This window comes from Pan paniscus, chromosome 7, assembly GCF_029289425.2.
Source record: "Pan paniscus chromosome 7, NHGRI_mPanPan1-v2.0_pri, whole genome shotgun sequence".
NCBI lineage: Eukaryota > Metazoa > Chordata > Mammalia > Primates > Hominidae > Pan > Pan paniscus.
In genome coordinates this window covers 88,269,282-88,292,734 of record NC_073256.2, presented here as the reverse complement: position 1 = coordinate 88,292,734, position 23,453 = coordinate 88,269,282, and the positions used below count along the sequence as shown (strand labels likewise).

The following is a 23,453-nucleotide window of genomic DNA, read 5'->3' as shown; positions in this document are numbered from 1 at the left end:
TCTACTGGGATTGCCATCTGTCATTTGCTCTATTCTCTCCAGATGCCACTTTCCCACACCTGACTGATCTCCTTTTAGGACTGGCTTTTCCTGACTGTCAGAAAATAGGAGCAGGCAGTGTAAAAAGAACCACATAGCTTAAGACCTGGAGTCTGCAAAAAATAACTAGGTGACCAGAAGCAGAGCACAGAATTTATCTCTGAAAAATAATGACAGCATAATGTCTCAACTTCCCCAATTCAGCACACCACAGCCTGCATGCTGCTACTCCCCATCCCTTTCAAAATACTCCACAACCCAAAGAATTATCAATTGTTTGGACCTGGGGCAAACTGACTGCAATTAGCACTGCAAGGGATCTAGGGGTTCTATGTTTGTTTTCAGGCAGACCATAAGCCTCGAAAGGGTAAGGACTAAGTTTGCATAACCTCATGACCTAGCAGAGTACTTTACACCTGAAAAGTGTTTAATAAATATTAGCTGAATGTGCACCTGTAAAAAGCTGGCTACAATTTCCAGCCAGTTAGAGTATAAGAAGCAGTAAGTCCTCCTGGAGAAAGAATTGCTTTCTCATTTCAGAAAAAAACATAATGGGCTATTTGGCTATTACTGGCAAGTGCCCTTGGGCAAGTCAGAGGCAAACAAGAGTTAAATAGTTCAGCATAATGAACTACCTCTGTCTTTTGGAATCATCCATTGTCATCTTGAGAAAGGATAGTGGGAAAACTCTGGATGAAGAGATGGGAGGAAGTGTCCAGAGGAAGAGAGAGACCTAGCAAATGGCTGGTGAAGTGTCCAGAAAATGGCTGGTACCTGGGCCCCAGTGAGATATGGACCAATGAGAAAACTCCTGTGATGAGGAATGGTAAATGCATTTTTAGGAGCAGTGACATCTAACATTTAATTAGAATTAGTTTCTTGTCTATGCTATAATTACCATCCTTTATCCCAATGCACTCAGCCAGAGTCTTTTATATATGAGGGCACTATAATACTGATTGATTAGAGAAGGAAGGGAGATGTGTCCCAGAGGAAGACATCCCAGAGGTCTGAGAGGAGCCAAAGAGAACACAGGCGTGTGGTGAAGGATGTGGCACAGCATGGATTAACCAGTGAGTGGATGCAATTCAAACACTTTCCCCCCTAATTTATTTTGAAGAAATATGATGACAGCAGGGATGGCCAGTTGTTTATTTAAATTTATAGTTCACCTTATATAATTGCCACTGAGAAGTTCCTGTTGAGCCAAATATTACATTTCACAGCCCCTACCCCCAGCCCCCTCATCTAGGCGTCTAGATAGAGTGGTATCTGACTAGTTTTCATCAGTGGAATATAAGCAGAAGTGTTGTTGTCACACCTGAGTCAAGATGTTTAAGAACTGGTCGTGCCTTTTCTGTGCTCTCGCACTCTTCATTTGATTGTTATGTGAATGAGAAATATACTTTTGTTATGCCAAATCGCTAACATTCTGGTGTTTGTTACAGGATGAGCTAGCATTATCCTAACATTGACACCTTGATGTTAGGGGACATGGGAGTGCTGCCTTTACAAAAATCTAATTATGTGGCATTGCCCCAAGCAAGGAAAGGGATATAGAAGACGAAATGCCTGGACCCTGCCATGTCCTGGCACAACTGTGCTAACTTAGAAGGCAGGTCTATAACTTCAGAAAAAAAGATTGCAAAGAGCCAGAATGTTACTGTGTGGTGGTTGCTCCTCACTGCCTGTAGCAAAGTATTACAAAACGATTGAAACAGAAGACCTCAGGAAGCTGCAACAGCCCACTCTTTAGGGAGGATAAGGGTGAGAAATAACAATGAAAAAGGCTTTGAGTAACACAAGTCCCTTATAACCTCCCAGTTCGACAAAGTGACTCAGCCTTGCAGTAAATATCTCATTAATAAAGTGACCTAACCACCCAAGCCTATTTTTGAGATGAACCCAACATAACCACTTAAGACATGGGTGTATAAGACATGAACAAAGGAATGAAACAGCTTCAAAAATTATGAATAGGAAAGAACTTTCACTGTAGCTAGTAGTGTAACTGACAGAAAGCAAATACATAAGTAACTTATGAAAATTTTGAGGAAATTGTATTGTCAAAGAAATTAAGAGCCAGGCCTAACAAAAAATAAAAAAGAAAAAAAAACCCAATGACTTTAAAACCACCTCTAGGTATCTAGGCTTGGATTGGGAAGAAGCAGGCCTGTAAGGCCCTATAAGTTCCAGGAAGGGTATACTTCCCAACACCCATTTTGCATGTGGCCATGGAGAGTAATGGACAATGAAGAACCTCCCAGAAGGTGGCCTGGACTACACAGAACAAAGAATTTCTTCCAAGATAGCAAACCAGGGTCCAAAGAAGGAATGTGCCCTATTGCCAGGACAGGGGGCCTTTAACAATATCCAATAGGACTTCTTCCATGTTACACGTCAATGACTGGTTTATGTCTCCCATTGTTCATTTTTCCAAATGGAAATTTTAAAGGCAATCATTCCAAACTTCATCCATCATTATACAAGCATACCTCAGAGATATTACAGGTTTAGTTCCAGACCACGTCAAAAAAGCAAATACCTCAATAAGGCAAGTTACAGAAATATTTGGTTTCCCAGTGCATGTAAAGGTAATGTTTATAAAATACTGTAGTATTTTATATTATTTCGATTAAAAATGTTCATACCTTAATTAAAATGCTCTATTGGGGAAAAAAGCTAACAATCCTCAGAGCCTTCAGGGAATAGTAATCTATTTGCTAATGGATGGTCTTGCCTTGATGTTTATGGCTGCTGACTGATCTCAGTGGTAGCTGCTGACGATTTGGGTGGCTGTGGCAATTTCTTAAAATGAGACAACAATGAAGTTTGCACAGTTGTGTCTTCCTTTCACAAAAGATTTCTCAGTAGCATGCAATGCTATTTGATAGCATTTTACCCACACTAGCACTTTGTTCAAATTCGAGTCAATCATCTCAAATCTTGTTTCTGTTTTATCAACTAAGTTGGTGTAATATTCCAAATCCTTTGTTGTGATTTCAACAATGTTCACAGTGTCTTCAACCAAGAGTAAATTTCATCTGAAGAAATCACTTTCTTTGCTCGTTCATAAGAAGCAACTTCTTCTCTGCTCAAGTTTGATTATGAGGTCACAGCAATTCATGTATATCTTCTGACTCCACTTCTAATTCTACTTCTCTCCACCACATGTGCAGTTATTTTCTTCAATGAAGTTTTAAATCCCTCAAAGTCATCCATGGGGGTTAGAATCAACTTCTGCCAAATTCCTGTTAATGTTGATATTTTGACTTCCTCCCATCAATCACAAACGTTCTTAATGGCATCTAGAATGGTGAATCCTTTCCAGAAGGTTTTCAATTAACTTTGTCCATATCTATCAGAGAAATCACTATATATGGCAGGTATAGCCTTATAAAAGGTATTTATGAAATAATAGGCTTGAAAGTCAAAATTATTCCTTGATCCATGAGCTGCAGAGTGGATACTGTGTTAGCAGGCATGAAAACATTAATCTCCATGTACATCTCCCTCAGAGCTCTTGGGTGATGGGAAACACTGTCAAAAAGCAGTAATATTTTGAAAAGAATTTTTTCATAAGCAGTAGGTTCTAATGGTGGGCTTAAAATATCAGTAAACCATGCTGTAAACAAATGCATTGTTCATTCAGGCTTCATTGTTCCATTTCTAAAGCATAGGCAGAGTAAATTTAGCATCATTCTTAAGGACCCTAGGATTCTCAGAATAGAAAGTAAGCAATGAATTCAACTTAAGGTCACCAGCTAGATTAGCCTCTACCAAGAGAGTAAGCCTGTCCTTTGAAACTTTGAAGCCAGGCATTGACTTCTCCTCTCTAGCTATGGAAAGGCCTAAATGGCATCACCTTTCAACAGAAGCCTGTTTAATCTCCATTAAAAATCTGTTGTGGGTAACACAGTGAGACCCTGTCTTTTTTTAATTAAAGAAATTTTCAATAAAAAAATTATCCAGGTGTTGTGGTGCATGCCTGTAGTCCCAAGTACTTGGAAGGCTGAAGGGGGAGGATCCCATGAGCCCAGGAGTTCAAGGCTGCAGTGAGCTGTGATCATGCCACTACACTCTAGACTTGGTGACAGAGTGAGACCCTGTCTCTAAAGAAATTTTAAAAATCTATTGTTAATTGTAGCCACCTTCATCAATGATCTTAGCTAAATATTTTGGGTAACTTACCGCAGCTTCCGTATTTAACACTTGTTTCTTCACCTTGCACTTTTTTTTTTTTTTGACACAGAGTCTTGCTCTGCTGTCAGAGCTGGAGTGCAGCTCTGACTCCAGTGCTGCACCAGGCTGGAGTGCAGTGGTGCAATCTCGGCTCACTGCAACCTCCACCTCTCAGGTTCAAGCAATTCTCTGCCTCAGCCTCCCAAGTAGCTGGGATTACAGGCACCTGCCACCATGCCTGGCTAATTTTTTTGTATTTTTTTAGTAGACACGGGGTTTCATCAAGTTGGCCGGGCTAGTCTTGAACTCCTGACCTCGTGATCCACCCGCCTCGGCCTCCCAAAGTGTTGGGATTACAGGCGTGAGCCACTGCGCCCGGCCCACCTTGCACTTTTGTATCATGGAGATGGCTTATTTTTTTTAAACCTGTGAACCAACCTCTGCTAGCTTTGAACTTTTCTTCTATTTGAAGAAACAGAAGAACAGAGAACAAAGAACAAAGAATTTCTTCTAAGATAGCAAACCAGGGTCTAAAGAAGGAATGTGCCCTATTGCCAGAACAGGGGGCCTTTACCAATATCCAAGAAGAACTCACAGAAAAACTCACTTCTCTCAGCCTTCATGGAATTGAAGAGAGTTAAGGTCTTGTTCTGGATTAGGCTTTGGTTGAAGGGAATGTTGTGACTGATTTGATCTATCCAGACCACTAAAACTTTCTCCGTATCAGCAATCAGACTCTTTTTCCTTTATTATCATTCATGTATTCATTGGAGTAACATTTTTAATTTCCTTCAATAACTTTTCCTTTGCATTCACAACTTGGCTAACTGGAACAGGAGGACTAACTCTCAGCCTATCTTGGCTTTCAACATGCCTTCCTCACTAAGCTTAATCCTTTCTAGCTTTTGATTTAAAGTGACAGACATGTGATTCTTCCTTTCACTTGGATACTTAAAGGTCATTGTAGGGTTATTAATTGGTCTATTTTCAATATTGTTGTGTCTCGGGGAACAGGGAGGCCCAAGGAGAGGGAGAGAGTTGTGGGAATAGCCAGTCAGTGGAGAAGTTGGAACCCACACAACATTCATCCATTAAGTTTACCATCTTATATGGGCACAACTCGTGGTGCCCCAAATATCACTGATCATGGATCACCATAACCTATATAACAATAACATTTGAAATATTGGGAGAATTACCAAAATGTGACACAGAGACAAGAAGTGAGCACACTGTTGGAAAAACGGCACCGACAGACTTGCGTGATGCAGGGTTGCCACAAACCTTCAATTTGTGAAAATCGCAGCATCGGTTAAGCACAATAAAACAAAGCACCATAAAAATGAGGTATGCCTGTATATTGGAGGCTGATAACTTGCCTTTTAGTACAAAAGTTTCTAGACAATGAGGGGCCATATCCAGACTAAATGGTGGTGGGCACTCGGCATCAGCCATAGAACCTGGACTTTGAGATGGATACAGTAACTAGGTGAGATTCAGGTTGTTTTCTGGGGTTGAGGTTTTCCTATCTGTAGCCAGAGAGCAGAATATAGTAGAATTTTTGTTTAGCAAAATCTATGCTTCCCTTTCCATGATACAGAAATATGACTGGAAAGTGGCCTCCCACCCAGAGGTTGCATGCTCCAGCCCTCTTTGTATACTGACAGAGCAATGTGACTATCTCTTCAACAGAATGTGAATGGAAGCCAGGTGTGTCACTACTTGGGTGTGCCTTCTCTATGTTCATTCTCTTCCACAATGTCAGCTGCATGCAAAGAACTTCATGTTTCTAGTATCAAGAGCAAGATTTAGGTCCCCAAATCACTGCACTGAATGCATACATTGGGCTCTCATATAAGCAAAAATTAAATGTCCACTCTATTAACCACTGAAATATGGAAGTTTAGAAGTTAAAGTTACCTCAACTAATACAATCACCAGTGAAAAGCAAAAAAGGAGGGTAATGCCTACTATTATGACCTGTATTGGGAGGTGGAAGACTTGGAGACCCTTAGATTGCAAGTGTTTGCCGTCAGGAATTCAAATCCTCCTCCCCTTCTTCGCCATTCCTGTTTAAAGCAAGTCTTAGACATTATCTTAGTTGTATACCTTGAAAGACTCCTAACTAGTCTCCAAAGTATCAATCTTTTCTCCTGTTAAAGTTCATCCTATTCACATTAGCTCAGAGATTGTTGCCAAAAATAAAGTGGACTACGCCACTTTTTAAAAATTTTCCATTGACCCTCTCTCCCCCAAAAACCTGCCTTTCAGGATAAAATCCAAATGATGTAGGATGGCATAAACACCTTTCACATCTAATCCTCAACCTTCTTCAGCCTCGTCTCCCATCACTTCCCCACAACTGCCAATGCTGACCTTCAGTCACCAGCCAAGCCCTTTTCATGACATTGCTTTGCAAATGCTATTCCTTCTGCCTAGAATGCTCTCCATCCACCTCCTTTTCCACCTGGGGAATGCTTACTCAACTTTTAAAAATGAACTTAGATGTCACTTCATCTCTGAAGTCCTGTCTGACTATCCCACGTAGAAAATGAAACTCTTCACAGTGATAATTAAATCATCAAATTGTGCCCACTAATAGGATGTCCCTAATGTTTAGCAAACTACATAGTTTGATTTTGTTGCTATTTATTTTGTATTTAGTCAGCCACTAAACTTACCTTCATACTAAAAACATAGAGTGCTCAGCTTTTTCAAAATAGCCACCCACACAGTAGAATTGGATTGGCTTTCTTCAATGGGAGAATATAGCCATAATCAGTGCTGCTGAATGAGAGGAATATGATCCTTTTGAGTGAGTTTCCTAAAGTTGTCAAGTGTTTGAAGGGCAAGGCCCAAGAATGCAGGAAATCCTGCTTCCTCCATAACTTTTACACATCTCACCAGACATATATGTAAATAAAAAACTTGCTTACCGTTATCTGTGACTAGACCCTAGCCCTATTGTTCACAGCATGTTTTTACACAGGAATTTTCTAGGAATGATAGAAGGTGCTATCACCAAGATTTGCTCACCATTTTGGGAAATTATGTCACCAGCTATCATGCTGCTCCTGTTAACTGATTCATTAATCCAGTACACCCACATCTGTTTGCAATTGCTGCTGTCACACTCAATGAATATATTTATTTTGCTCTTATTTCAAAGTGCCAAATATATAAAAGTGTTACCAATATTCAATTGAATATTATCATCTTATCCAAGTTTATCTTCTAATCTTATCTGAACTTATCTTCTTATCCAAACGTATGCATTTTAAGTAGCAAGCATCTATTTTAGTACATCTTTTAGTGTAGTTATATCTGAGCATACACATATTGATAAGCCTACTATTTTATCTTAAGTTGCTTTCTTCTTATTTACTCTTTCTATTACAGATAGGGAATTTATATTGCTTTTTAAAATGTTATATGTGTAGATATGATTTATTATCTATAAATATTATTTCAGGAAAGTAAAGGGGACATTACAAAGTACTGCTTATAAAAAGGGGGTATTGGATCTGACTGAGTAGAGTGTTGTGACTCTAAATATATTTAGAAATTCAAAGCAACTGTATTTTCTTACTGTTGGGATGCTTCTGTCATACAACTACTCCGTTGAATTGCCATCCCACTCTATCAATAGCATTTATAATATTTGGTTGTGATTTATTTCTCTACAAATGTAGGCTGTGAGTGCATAGTGTCTTATGCATATTTATGTCTCTAATAACTGGCTTAGGACTTGGCACACAGAAGCTGAGTAGATACCTTTAGGATGAACTACCAAATGAGAACCCTGAAGGGATTGCAGTCCCTGGATTTCATGGTAGAACTCTGAATCAATTATCCAGTGCTTTGCCTCTATCAGTCTTACATCGTTTCCTTCATTCTGCCAGATGTCAGTTACTTGTGTACAAATACCCTCTCCATTTTCTCTCCTCCTTGTGGGCCTAGGCAGTACTGCATTCACCTCCATATCTCAAGTGAGTCTCACACAAAGGAAGCCAATAAACATTATGTAAATCAAATGATTCCCCAGGAGTATTGCCATACATAATTTTTAATTTTTAATTTTTAAGTTGGCTGTGGGTTTTTTTAATACTAACAGTACTGTACTTCAGGTATATTAGTTATTAAATGGGCTTTGGTGGATTGGTCTGAGGACCTAAACATCATTTAAAGTACTATTTTTATAAGGAAATGTATACAAGTTCTAAAATACCAAAATTTTTAAAATGAAATTTTATCTAATAAGCCAATTGTAGGTTCAAGGTTGGCTATACAATGTGATTGAACCTGTAAGACCTAATAATTGTGTGAAAAATTAAAATGTCAATCATGAGGATATGTCTAAATATTTGATTCTATGGCTTCCTGCAGGCAATATTTAATCATTTTAGCTTTCAAATTTAATCTGGATGACATTGTTCACATAAACAGAAGTTGTAGCTATTTAGAAAAAACTTTTCTTCAAATATATAAACTTTTCTTGATGAAAATCTCAATTTATGTTTTCATAATGTTATCATAGTAACTCTGCACTTAATAAAATAAATGCATTCTAGAGACTATACTAGTATGTAAATCTGTTAAGTAACCATATTTTAATTTCTATTGAAATATTCATGTTATGTTTCACAGGGAAAAAAATGGGGACATGCATAAAAAATTATATTTCAGAACTAATAATTTTTAAAAAACAAATAATTCTAAAAGTAGCTAAATTAAACAAATTTGTAATACTATGTTCAAAATAATTCACAAACTTGTTTTTAAAGAACCTGAAGATGAAAATAAACTGACCAATGAGATCATCTGCATCAGCCAGCCTCATTTTCTGTGGTCACTGTAAAGCTAGTAGTTTCTAAGGTGTTAGCATTCAGATAAAATCCCACCTACATTATAAAAATCTAAACTACCTTCTTATTTCAAATTTATATTGAAAATATGGGGGTTTTCTCTTACTTTTGGCCTTTTTCAAGCATCCTCCTGTACTAATAAGCAGGGCATCCTTTGGTGAGTGAGAAGATACAGTTCCAAATAAATCTAGGAACTGCAAGCATTTTTTCTTGTTCTGCCTGGGCTCGTTTTTAACACTTCTGAATATCATAGTGGTTAAGTGAAGCCAGAGCGCCTAGGTTCAAGCTTGACTTTACCATTTATTTCCTATATGACTTTAGACAAGTTAAGAAAAGTCTCTGAACATTAGTTTTCATATCTATATAATAAAGGGCATTTCTGACAGCTACACCATAGGGTGGTTGTAAGAATGAAAATAATATTTGTAAAATGCTTAAAACAGTATGTGCCTCAAGTAAGTGCTATAATAATAACTTTATTTTATATACATCAATAAAATAAATAGTATTACTTATAATCATAATACTCTACATTTAAAATTAAATATTTTAATGAAATTATTATTACTATTATTTTTATTGTTTTATAACAACTGCCAAATGCATAGTTTGTGAAAATTTTCATGATCCTCTTCATGGATTTGTCTTAATTAATTTGCTAAGTATAAAATTATTAAGTGCATTTCTGTATAAAAGAGATCTTTCATTTTGAACTATAACTGATTTTTCAATTAGTTTTTCAAGTTTTTTTCCCCCTAGAATATTCTTGGGAGCAGGGCCTAGCTTCTGTATTTTTTACATTTGTTATATTCTATTCAAGCACTCTTCTCCTTATATATATATATTTAGTAAGTAATAAATGAATTAATGAATGAGTCAATGAGTGGCTATGGGACATCAAATCAGATAGCAAAGATAGTTAAAATTCAACCTATAGGAATACGCACTTTTTAAGATAATATAAGAGGGTTTGGCTTACACAAGTCAAGGGATTACTCGTCTCACACACATGGCTTTCTGCCTCACAACCCGTACTTGCAGTAAAGAGTTGGTGGGAATACATATTTAAGAAGCACAAGGAGGAAATAAGCAATGAAACAGAATGGTCTACAGATCTAGGCTATAAAGATACTTGTAGAATGTGACTAAAAAATCTAATGCTGCTCTGCTCTATAAAGTTTATTCTATCACTTGGGGAGTAACAAGGCCATAATCTCTAGCCTTAAAAACAACAACAACAACAACAACAACAACAAAACTCTGGGCTAAAAAAGAAATCACACATAATGCCTTTGTATTGTCCACCTGTCTGAAGCTTCTGTGAAAATAATAGAAATCATGATTTTATGCAAAATCAATCTGAAGAATATAAACAAATCTCAAACAACTACATTTTGAAATAAGCAGAATATCTTACCTTTATATATTTTCCTTAAAATATGCATGAGATTTCCTATCAATGTTAAGAATCTTCCTTTGGAATTAGTCTTTAAGAGATAGCAAGTTTTAAAGGAACTAATTTGTTCTTTATGAAGAAAAAAATGCATTAGGGCAGAATGAAATATATCTTATAGGTTTCCTAGATTTGGGTCTACTTTCACAATATGTTATACACATATACTGATCTCTCTAACATATAAGAATGCCAGATACGCATTCAAGAAAAAATATTTTTCAACGTTTAACGAAGATGCTCTGCAGACTTGCACATTTGTAGACATTCAGGCAGGTATATAAAACACGTGGACAGACACACTATTAACTTGGGAAACGTGACCGAAACCATATCCTGCCATTTCGTTTTTCTAGCAATCTCACTTTTATTATCACAGTGAGTGTTAAAAAGGCAGGAAGTTGCCCTATTGCCTAAACAATGAAGTTTTAAAAGCCAAACAGAAGGGAATGGATAAAGTAATAATTTCTACTAACTCCTCTGAATATTCAGTAAATATGTATGCTTGGAAAGTTGAATTGTTGGACTTGGAGAACAGTGAAATGCAAAATAGTTTCAACTGATGCATGGATTGATTCTATTTGGAAAAACAGAAGAAAAGAAAAGAGAGGCAATAGAAAAGAAAGATGTGAGATGAGAACTCTCAAAGTGGCAGGCAGGAGGGTGATTTTTCTGGAGTCGATACGTGTGGGTTTGTGTATGAGGGAGATTTGAGAACACTAACATGGAGAGGGAAAGGTGAAGGTTAAAGGAGCAAGAAAACAAACAGAACTGCCAAGTTCTTTCTCCAAAAGTCTGAGTAGTGCCAGAAAAGGAAGAAGGGTACATTAGACAGAATTCTATTTGCGATAAACAATTGTTCTAAACCTGAAGGCAAGAGGGAGGGGATTATGGTTTTTACTTTGTGGAAGCATATTAACTCTTCTAGGTGATAAGGATACTGTTCCTTCAGTGGGGAAGAAAGTTATTTCTACGTTGGACCTTCAGTATTTTCAGAGAGTCCATGCAATCACACAAGTAAGCACTTTATCCATGCCCTTAAATTAAAAACACCACCTCAAACAGCAATTAAATGCGCATACACATGTGTAATGTGCCAAATTACTAAACGGTTTGAGTTAATTTAAGAACAAAGAACTCTCTAGCCTAGATGTCTAGTCTAGATGGGTTTTATTCATGTATTACGTTAAGCTTTGGACAACTTTATATTTATTGACACACACACACACATGCCCCTAAAGACTGAAATAGATAAAACAAAACTTTATTTTCTTTATATGTAACTTTAGAATGTTACCCTCTTTTACAAAATCTTTCCTGTAAGTTATTCAGCACTGACAGGTAAGACAAGATTTTTGACCGAAATCTATCTCTCGCTTGTCCTATGAAATGTAATATATTGATTGCTGTTTATTGGTAAATAAACCAAGAGACTTCCGACCCACACTATACTACACATTTAACAACAATAACAATAAAATGCTTACTCTTCCTTTCCCTCAGTTTCAAAAAATCAGATTCCCAACAAAATAAAAAAATTAATCAATGCAAAAATGAAAATGTGATACGATACTTAAAATCTTGACATTACTACAGAACTTGATTAGAAGGAATGTTGAACCTGCGCGGAATTAACCCAGTGTATGTGCATACTAAATTTTTTTCAATGTAATCTTGTATGCATTATTACTTATTGTTGAAACACATGTGCAGTCATAAATGTTGCATAAATGGCATGTTTGTGCATATTGCACACTGACAGTTTTTATGAATGAATACGCATAAATGCTCACAACTCGAGAAAATGGATGGCGGCATACTATTTTGAAGAGGATCATTAAGCATCGGGAGCAAATGATGAGGCAAATGGTCGATGTCTTTTGGTGCTATTCAGGGCAAACGTATTCCCAAGTCCCCTAGCAGAGTGTGTTGGAAACAGCCATGAAGCTCTTTCCTTAGAGACCCGTTCTCCCTCTCAGGAATCGTGCTACAGAACGGAGACCGCGCACCGCTTGAAGAATAAAATGCACGCATGTCTCTGTGTTCTGAGGATCGTTCATACATCAGAGACATCACACTCCCTAAATCCAGTCCCACAAGTGTGTGCATGTGAGTGTGGCATTTACCAACAAATGGACGGAAGGCAACAAGAGCTCGGCTCCTAGAAATAACATCCCCATCCCTTCCCAGTCAGGCTGCTGGGAAGCTTTTCAGGGGCTAATACTTGAGCGCCTTCCCCACCGGGAAGGAGCCTGACATTAAAAACCCTCTCAGGGCTAAGTCAGCTTTGTGTGTAAGTCCACTGGGCGCCATATGGCAGTTTCCAATTCCTTTAGCAACTCAAGTCTGGCTAGGCTGCCGCGATGATTCATTCTTAAAGGAAGACCCCCTTCGGGGAGCAGCAATGCCCCCGCCACTTACCTAGCTCCCACAGACCCCGCTCAGCAGGCGGCACGGGCTCGGGCACCACAAAGGGCTGTGGGATTCCCCGCTCCCTCCGGGGAGCCTCTCCCCGCGACGATCCCCTTCGCCAATGATCTGTCGCTGGAAATCCCCCTCCCCTCCACAGAGAGGAGGGTCTCCCCGGCTGGCTGGAGCTCCTGGCGTGCTTTCCCCCTGTCTTTACATCCCTGACTCTGGTTCACGGTCTCTAGTAGGAAGGCTCAGAGGAAAGGCGGTGGGAGGAAGCTAAGGCATCCTTTAAAAGAACAATAATCTTCATCGATCTTCACCCCCTTCCCCACACGGGGTCCCCATCCCCCTGCCGCCGCCACAGCCACCCAGACAAGAGAGGGCTGGAACAGAAGAGGAAAAATCGAGCGGGGCTGAGCTCGCCGCGCGGAAGGAGCCAGAAAGCGAGCCGCGCCAGCCCGGGAGTTGCCGCTCGCTGGGGCTGCCCGAGGCGCAGCGGCGGCGGCCGCGGGGGCGGAGGGCGGAGGGCGGAGGGCGGTGGGTGCTTGGTGGGTGTGTGTCTGTGGCGGAGCAGGGTAGAGGCTGCGCGCGGGAGGCTAGGCGGGGCGCTCTGGGGCGCCGCTCCCCCGCCCCGCAGCTAGCCGGCCCGGCGCGCACACGGGGCTGCGGCCACCCTAGCCTCCCGCTCCGCCTCCTCCCGCGCTCCGCGCACCCGCGGGCTGGAGCGGCCGCCGCCTTCTCTTCCTCCTCCCCCTCCCCCTCTTCCTCCTCAGCGCTCCCGGCTGTCAAGGTGGGCGGCGGGGCGGGATGGCTGGGCTGCGCGAGCCGGCGGCGCACCGCCGGGGACGCCGGGGCTCTGCCTCGCAGCGCCGGAGCTGTGCTCTCGGCCGGGGACAGCGCTCTGGTGCCCAGGGCGCGGCTGGGGCGCGGGCAGGCACCGCCCACACCTCGGCGGGGTGCCTCCCTCAGCTTCCGCGCGCCAGCCGCTCCTGCTGCCCCGGGCCTGGCTCCACACCCACCTGCTTCGCTCTGCAGCTCCCACCCGGCTGCACTGGACTAGAGGGACGCAGCCCCCGCGGCTGCCGCGCAGCCGGGGCCGGGAAAGCCCCGGGACGCCCCGCCGCGACGCGCTCCGGCGGCTTCGCGGGATTCCCTCGGCCCTTCTGCTTCCAACTGCAGGGCTGTCCTCCCGCCCGCCCACAGCAGGACCCTGACCCTGGGCTGACTGCTCGACCCCGGGGAACTGGGGCGAAGACAGATGGCTCCTGAGTGGTGGTGCCAGGATTATTTTCCTGGAGAAAGAGCTGCGGAGATAACTAGGAGCGCAGATAACTAGGAGCGCAGATAAGATCTGACTTTCCTCGGGGCACCTGCAGCCCCGCTCGCTCGGGGGCCGTCCCTAGCCCCGAGTGACCCGGCTTTCCTGGGTTTGAGGGTAAAGCCGGGTCCGTGGCAACCTTAACCCTTGCTTCTCACGGGGGCGCTCTTCATACCCTTCTTTCTTTCCTTTGCCTATCAACTTACCAGCTGGAAAACTATGCCAGGTTACCCCTTGGCGAGGCCGCCGGGTGAACACTTAGACCTGTACCCACTTCCAGGGCTCGGTAAAGACAATGAACTTGAATAATAACACTGAGCCTTACATATTTCTGACTCCAGTGCTCCTTCACAGGCACGAAATAGAGACAGCTGGCACGGTTACAGGGGCTTTCAGGAAAACAAAGTAGCTCAAAACACCTTTTAGAAACGAACGCAGGCCGTGACAAGTCTATTTAAAGCTGGGACTCCTGAGTTTCTATAGACCAAGAAGGATGGCTGTTGAGGAAGGTCCAAGTACACTGTTTTATTTATTTTTATTTATTTACTTATTTATTTATTTTTTCCTTGTATCTTCTGTTTATTGAGTGTTTTTTTAAATTTTATTATTATACTTTTAAGTTTTAGGGTACATGTGGGTTTGTTACATATGTATACATGTGCCATGTTGGTGTGCTGCACACCTTAACTCGTCATTTAGCATTAGGTATATCTCCTAATGCTATCCCTCCCCCCTCCCCCCACCCCACAACAGTCCCCGGTGTGTGATATTCCCCTTCCTGTGTCCATGTGTTCTCATTGTTCAATTCCCACCTAGGAGTGAGAGCATGCGGTGTTTGGTTTTTTGTCCTTGCGATAGTTTGCTGAGAATGATGATTTCCAGTTTCATCCATATCCCTACAAAGGACATGAACTCATCATTTTTTATGGCTGCATAGTATTCCATGGTGTATATGTGCCACATTTTCTTAATCCAGTCTATCATTGTTGGAACCAAGTACACTGTTTTAAATATACTCCATGTCATCCTTGCCTTAGTTTTAGCCCTGATATGCCCTGGAATGCGCTATCCTCTCTAATTCTCTGCACCTTGACTTCCCACCTCGCTATGGGGAGGTGGCCTTACTTTGTACTGAGGGTTTTTGGTTTTGTGGTGGGTTTTTGTTTTGTTTTGTTTTGGTTGTTGTTGTTGTTTTGAGGTGTCAGACGTTGGGCGGGATATTTGGCATGGAGGTTGGCCCTTCTGATGTTGTCACCCTCCAGCAAGAAACTGCCCTGCCCTTTGCTCTTCTTGGGGTTTCTCAATTATGAACACTAGGAAGAGGACACCCAGATTCCCAAACTCTTATCCCCAACTCTGGCCTGGTCCCAAGCTCCAGCTCTGCATTTCCAGGGATCTGCAGGCAGTCCATTCCCTCCCGCCCATCCTTTCCACCCTCCCACACAGTTTAAATACTTTCTGCCAATTGCTTTTCCCCACGCAAAACCCTGACCATATCATTTCCCTACTCACAAATATTCCCTGGTGTCCCATTTCCTACCAGACAGCATCTGCCTACCTCTGTGCCATTGCATGCGAGTATCTGGGATACCCTTCTCCAGGTCTTACGTCCAAAGCATTACAGTCCTGGAAGAGTCACTTCCAACTCTGCCTCTTCCATGACTTCTCCCTTTTGGTGTCCGTCGCACAATGTCCCAGCAATCTTTTTAAGACATATATCACCTTCCACTTCCTATACCATGTATTTACTGTGTACATTTCTTAACATTTTAAATTCTGGGTTCCTCCAGAAACAATTCCATGTCCCTTTATGGTTTGCATTCTTTACGTCTAACCCAAAGCCACACATGTGAGAGATACCTATTCATCTAACAAAGATTTATTTTGTAGTTTTTATCAGTCCCTCAATATTTGTTAATTGAATGGAATTTACAAAATAGTTTTAGGCTAGAATTCTTCAAATTAATTTTGAGTGTGCCTAAACTTAAGTTAGCATGAGTTTTTATAAATTTAGGGGTGCCAAAAATCTTTCTTTAGTAGCTCTGTATCAACATTAGTGATCGCCTCGCTAAGAATTTAATAATTTGACAAATATTTGTTTAAGTTTTTACCTTAAATTTCCATTAGATTTTAGAAATCTGAATCCTTTCGCCTGCTATCTAAGTGGTCATTAGTCAAGAGAGTAAATTATCCATTGGGTAAAACACAATGCTGCTATCTCCATTTCTGGGAAGCAGGGTACTAGGAGTAAGTTATCCATCAGCTCTGAGCCCTGTATATGAGCATGCAATGACAAGTAAAAACAATCTTTGGGGGGAAAATAAGTCTAATTTTGCTTCCTAAATGACTCATAGCTCAAATGGATTATAGAGAATCACCCCTGGTATACAAGTTGTTTGGAATAGCAGAGTTCTCCGTATGCACAGCTTGAATTCCGGATGGCTGCAGAGACTCTTGTGTTGATTATCATCATGTGGCTCCACTTCCTTAGTAAATTTGGGTAATTTGGGGTTTTGTTCAGTTGTTTGCGAAAGAAAAAATTTAAATGATCTAGCTGAAAAGTCAGACATGTTTTCACATTGCTCCCTTTAAGTCTTTTGTTTATCTTTATTGATATTTACGGAACTGTTCCTTTTGCTTGTATTTCAATTTCTCAGAATTACCTTGAGTTATGACTAAATTATATTACAGTAAAGGAGAGAAATATCTGTTTGGGATGTCAAAATGCTTTCTTCATAATGCTTGGTAAAATAAATAACTGTAGTATAAATTTAACCTGAAATAGCCTTATGCGTATCATTAGATACAATTTAGAGGAAGAATGTGTTTCCTCATGTATCATATGCTGGTGTATAAAAATATATATGTATTTGTACACAATACCAAACATAATAGATTCCTGGTATTTTTTGGCTGAATGAAGTATCTGAGCAAAACCAATAAAAAAAAAGATACACCTGCAACAACATGTTTATCACAGCACAATTCACAATTGCAAAGATATGGAGCCAACCTAAGTGCCCATAAACCAATCAGTGGATAAAGCAAGTGTGCTATAAATATAACATGGAATACTACTCAGCCATAAAAAAGAATGAAATATTGTCTTTTGCAGTAATTTGGGTGGAGCTGGAGGCCATTTTTCTAAGTGAAGTAACTCAGTAATGGAAAGCAAAATACTGTATGTTCTCACTTATAAGTGGGAGCTAAGCTATGGGTACACAAAGGCATACAGAATGGAATAATGGACATTGGAGACTCAGAAGGGGGAAGGGTAAGAAGGAAGTAAGGAATAGAAAACTACTCATTGGGTACAAAGTGCAGTACTCCAGTGATGGGTGTACTAAAATCTTAGACTTCACCACTATACAATTCATCTGTGTAACCAAAAACCACTTATACTTCTAAAGCTATTAAAGTAAAAAAAAAAATTAAAAAATAACGTGAATCCCATTAAAGGGAGAAACATAAACATATATGTAAATGTGTTGTGAGTGGGTATGTGTGTATATTCTAGAAGGATGTATATTAACAAGCTAAAAGAGTTATCTCTGAGTTGAGAGGCAGGTTTTGTTTTATTTGGTATAAACTGGTTATACAAAAAAGGGTAGATATTAATCTTCAAATATCAGAACCATGAAGACACTACTTTCATTCTTAATCATAAACCACGTATATACACAGAATGGGACTGTACTTTTCAAATTTATTTTTTTATAAGGGCAAATATTTCTATGGTACTTATTGTCATACAAGAAAGTGACCACTGAAGGGTACACAGAATTTATCATATTGTTAAATGTAATATGCCTTCTTTTCTTCTTCTAAATAAAAATATAGGAAAGCTTGAGCAAGTTTGAGCAACTCACAGAATCTTAGCCACTGAAATCCTACACTAGCACATTGCTGTGAAGGTTTGAAAAATAAATGAGCTGTCTGTGTGTTCTTCCTTGAGGAGGTAAGTACTATCTCATTGATTCTTTCATAGTTAGTTGAGATTTGGCTGTCCTTTGATGATTTAAAGTAAGAGATAAGCTCCAGACTGACTGTATTTGTATTTTTTTAACAGTTCTTATTCTGAGTATGAACTTTCTGAAAAATGCCAGATGTTTAAACACGTATTTCTGCCATGTAATAGCATGACTATAGGTATTATGTTTGAATCCACACTTAGACCAATTTGCAGATATCATTAGTGTCTAAGCAGCCTCGTTTGTTCTTAGGAATCCGTGAAGCTTAGGGTAAGGGGTTTCTGGGGCCAGTGAACTGGAAATGTTAAAAACATGCCACGTAGAATCTGAAATTTAGCCACATTATTCCAAGACGTAGTGGAACAAGGATTGGATTCCTAGTCAGATTCAAGTCCCATCTCTCTTATGTAATTGTGCTGTGTAGTCAAAGATAAATAAAAGGCCTTACTACATGTCAATCACTGGTCTAAATTCTTTATAGGTATTGGCTAATTTCAGCCATAAAATAGTTATTTAAAGTAGATAATATTGTTGTTCTCCCAGTTAATAAAGGAGGTAACTGAACTAGAGAGAATTTTTGACTCAGGATCATACTTAAATTAATTGGAATTTGACCTAAGGCCATATGACCTTAAAATTTTAGGCTATATTATGCCTACTTCACCCCTCATGGATAACATCTTTCTGCTCTCTCATTACATTGTCTAGAGTTCATGTGGGAAACTATTATATAAAATATTATATAGATTATATTTTATCAATATAAATCTTCATTTATATTATTAATAAATTTATCTTAATATAAATATATAAGTATATAAAAATTATATTGATATAAATATAAATATAATGCTATATTGTATTAATATAATATAATAATATATTAACATAATATAATATATTGCTAATAGATTTGTATTAATATATATTTATATAAATGTATATAATTATACTTATGTAATTATTGTATATTATTATATACAATAATTATTATATTTTTATTTTTAGGTATAAATGTGAGTGTTGCCAAACACAATCTACATAAAGATTGTTGGTTGTAAAGGGTGATGGAGGTAGGTCATGTATCTTTTGTTTTCCCAGCAGGCAGACTGGTGCTGATCCACCCACAGGGCTCACTAGTAGTCTAATGACTTTTGTCTGTAAATTTGATCTGAGATGCCTGGGCACTTGGGGCACAAGGCATATTGCCTTGGACTATGATGAAGGGTTTCAGGCTTACACAGGTAAGATACCTATGTGGATCATAATCCACCCAGTAGTATTAAACACTTCAAGATTTTGAACGTACCACCAGCACAGTGGAGCAAAAAGCTCTGGGGCCCTTAGAAATAACAAATTTAGGGCCGAGCATGGTGGCTCACACCTGTAATCCCAGTATTTTGGGAGGCTGAGGTGGGGTGATCACGAGGTCAGGAGTTCAAGACCAGCCTGGCCAACATAGTGAAACCCCGTCTCTAGTAAAAATACAAAAATTAGCCAGGCGTGGTGGCAGGTGCCTGTAGTCCCAGCTACTTCGGAGGCTGAGGCAGGAGAATCGCTTGAACCCAGGAGGCAGAGGTTGCAGTGAGCCGAGATCACACCACTGCACTCCAGCCTGCGCGACAAAGCAAGATTATGTCTCAAAAAAAGAAAGAAAGAAAGTAAAAGCAAATTTAAAGCACTTCCTATGCTTTGAACAAGAGGAAATGGAATCATCAACAGTAGAGGAGGTGTAACCAGTTACAAGTGAAAGAGGTGCTTTGCAAATACAAGGGCATTATTCCCAGCTCCAGACTTCACATCATTATAAACAAAAAGTGGATATAATGACAGAATATATCCCTACTGGCCAGGCAAGGACCTTGCCTGTCAAAAGCCATAAAAAGCAGGATGAAATTAGCTACCCTCAGTCTTTTCTGATAAATTTCCATGTGGACACAAGACTCAAAAAATCAATTGAGTTTAAATTGTGGTAACTAGTCCCAATAGCGCCTTTGTTCCCTTCTGAGAATAAAGCATGAGCTGATAATACATTCAGCTGAAACATACTTTCGAAGGTGTCATTAATTCTAAGAATGATGAAAAAGTAATGTTGCTACATTTTTTGGTCTTCCTTGTAGTTGGTACTCTTGTACCTTCAAAACCTTATTTGCAGTATCAAATAGAAATATTGGTCATTCCTAGGATCTATAGCTTGACAATCATGATTTCCCAGAACTAATTAAAGTTATGTTTTAAAGTTTTTTTCTAAATAAAATGTATTTTGGTAACAAGTATAAAAAGTCAGAGTGTTTTATAAGCATTCTAACATTGTATATTCAATAAAATTATATCAAGAACTTAACACAATGATTATTGAAGAACAATTAGTATTAAAGATAAATAGATGTGAAAATTGATAAACTCATATGAGAAGGTATATGAACTCAATTATAAGCACATTGTACTTAAAATACCACTACAAAGACAAAATAATTTTTTTTTCAATAATGCCACCCTACAGGTTGCTTAATTACTACTAACAAATTGCCACTTTATGGACTTGAATACATATACAAATTATGGCACTCATATTCAGTATTTGACTTCATATGTTACATATATATTATTTGATGTAAAATATTATCAAAGGGCATTTTAAATGTTTGGTTCTGTTTAATCATCTATTTCTAGTCAATAAAAGACTTGTTTCAACAAACACAGGTATATATTTTAGAACAGAGCAAGTGATTTTGACTGAAATTTAAAAAAACAGAAATGAAAAAAATTTAAAGCAAGACTTGTAAATGACCATTCCTCTCCACCACCACTTCTACTCTAGGCATAGCTAAACAAGGCCAACCAGATTTTAGAATTTGTTATATTTCATATTTGGTTTAGCTAATCACAGTGCTTACAGAGATAATCAGATATGGAAAAGGAGAATCAAACATGGAAATTTAATCTTGCTAAATGAGTCTAATTAGCACAAAACAATCTAATTTGACTTGCTGCCCCTACTTTCAAATAAGTTCCCAAACTGCCCCAGCAATCGATCAATTCATCTGGCCCTTTGTGGGTGATATTGGTTTCATTAAAGAAGCAACTCTTCGTGAGATTTAAGTTAGCTATGACACATCTTTTCATATTCCTTTCCACCACATAAGAAAGTGAGTGTAATAGAAAACTAACCTCTCCTGAGAACAGCAACAAAAATAAAAAAACACATTCCTGTTGTGGTTAATGCTAATTGGATTAGGGGGCTGAAATCTCACTTGCATTAGAGAATTTCTCTTGTTCCTTCTTTCTGTACTTATTCTCAACACCAAAATTAGACCTTGATATGATAACCAGAGGTGTACATCACTACTATCAGGTGAGGTTCCCATCTGTGGTACCCAGAGAAAAATGTGTCAATCTTTTATATTGTTTTAAAATTACTGAATGCAGTAGTCATGACAACTCCATTTGATAACAGTTGACGCAAAAGAAATCTAGTGTAATCTCATCACATACTCTAAGTTGCATTAATTAAAAATATTTCTAATAATTGTATTCCTATGAAAAATCTCCGAGGTTCAGCATTTTGCACAAAAATCTGAAGGGTACCATATAGGATATCATGAAATAATTGTCTGGAGAAGAATGTGTTTCTATGTAATACCTAAAATGAAATTTACCTATTAAGAACTACAAGCTCAAGAGACTTCCCAGGCATAAGACTTTCAATACAGTGCCAGGTTATTGGCTTATGTAATTTTCTGTATTGCTTATGGCAGTTACCAATAGTTATAGAACTAGAAACTAATGCAAAAAAAATTAATGAAAAAGCAGAGTGGATATATTGAATTAGTTAAATAGCCAATGCCGAAGAAGGAAGAAACACTTTTCTGTCTCTTTACAAACTCTCCAGTTTATTCCCTGAAGCATGAAATTTGAGTGCCCATAGACAATATTATTGTTTGGCTTTCAGAGCTATAAAATACTCCTGGCATCTCCATTTGAAAAACGTGGCTGCTGACATTTAAATGACTCTGTTAAGATTTGACCTGGAAAATTACAGTTGACGCTTTACACTTTATTACCAGAAGAACGTAGCCACATTAGAAGGAGTTGGAAAGGAGTAATACAAACAATTAAAGAGGAAAATAGGAAGAGGGACATTAAAATTGTACTGTTAGAAAAATAATGATGAAACTGAGATGTAGAAGTCCTATGTCCAAAGAATGATGATGTAAGTGTGAAGATAATATGGAGATTATATTCAATTGTTTAAAATGCATACAATAAAACATAAGATTAAAGAAAATTAAACCTTCTATTTTAAAAAAGATGCATTTTACAATATACAAAAAATTACAAAATACAAAGTATTATTCTTTAGGTGTCAAGTATAGTAAGCCCCTCTTAAAAGAAAACAAAGCGAAACAAAAAGATACTTAGACTTACAGAGGGTAACTGCTCATGATAAGGAGTTTCTTTTGTCATACTCTCAAAGAAAACCCCCCAAAACCCCCCAAAATGCTGTTTATTAGAATATTTTTTTCTGATAATGCTCAACAACATAATGAGCAACTGAGATGTGATGCTTTCTTTGATTATTTAAATAATAAGGCACATTAGATAATATATCTTGGGGCCTCTTTTATGTTGAAAATGTATAGTTATATCAGGTTCTATAAGCATTAACATTATTAAATACTTGGACTACCTATTGCTATATCCTGTCATACTTATGTATTTAGAGAATTGAAATTCTAAGTCATGTCAAAATGAAAATTTACTTGGCTATCTCATAGTAAATGATTTCAGCACAAAGTACTGCATTTTTTTCCTAAATAAATTTGTGGATTTAGCAAGGTTTTTAGTTTTCCTATTTAACACTCCTTCCTCCTCTTCTTCATATGATCACACTTGATGAACAGTTCTATATCTATCAAAGTTAGACTTGCAGTTTTAGTAGCTAATAAATACATACTCAATTCTACCACAAGTTACGTTATTCCTTGGAAAGTTGCATGGAAACAGTGAAATGAGGAAAGACAACTAAGTGTTGAATGTGTCTTCCTCTCTGATGTCACTACATTTTTCTCCCTTGGGAACCATTGCCACCCCTAGAACTTTCATCTCTATGCAGACAACTTCCAAAGCCATATTTTCTAACCCTTGAACAATTTTCTAACAATTAGTGTTATGTTTCCAACTGTCTTTTGGATCCTTTCACTGTGATATTA

The 23,453-nt window shown here is 38.7% G+C and overlaps 1 protein-coding gene across 2 annotated transcripts in view; it reads right to left on the bottom strand.

The window, feature by feature from the left end:
• Nucleotides 1–14,264, bottom strand: part of KCNB2 (potassium voltage-gated channel subfamily B member 2) — a 406,547-nt gene extending 392,283 nt beyond the window's left edge. The window contains exon 1 of one of the 2 annotated variants that reach the window (XM_034966232.3): nucleotides 13,971–14,264. The gene's annotated coding sequence lies outside the window, so the exon portion shown is untranslated. Of the gene's footprint in view, nucleotides 1–12,960; nucleotides 13,623–13,970 lie in introns of those variants that run through there. The other variant, XM_034966230.4, reaches the window with a different exon arrangement.
• Nucleotides 14,265–23,453: the final 9,189 nt, after the last annotated feature.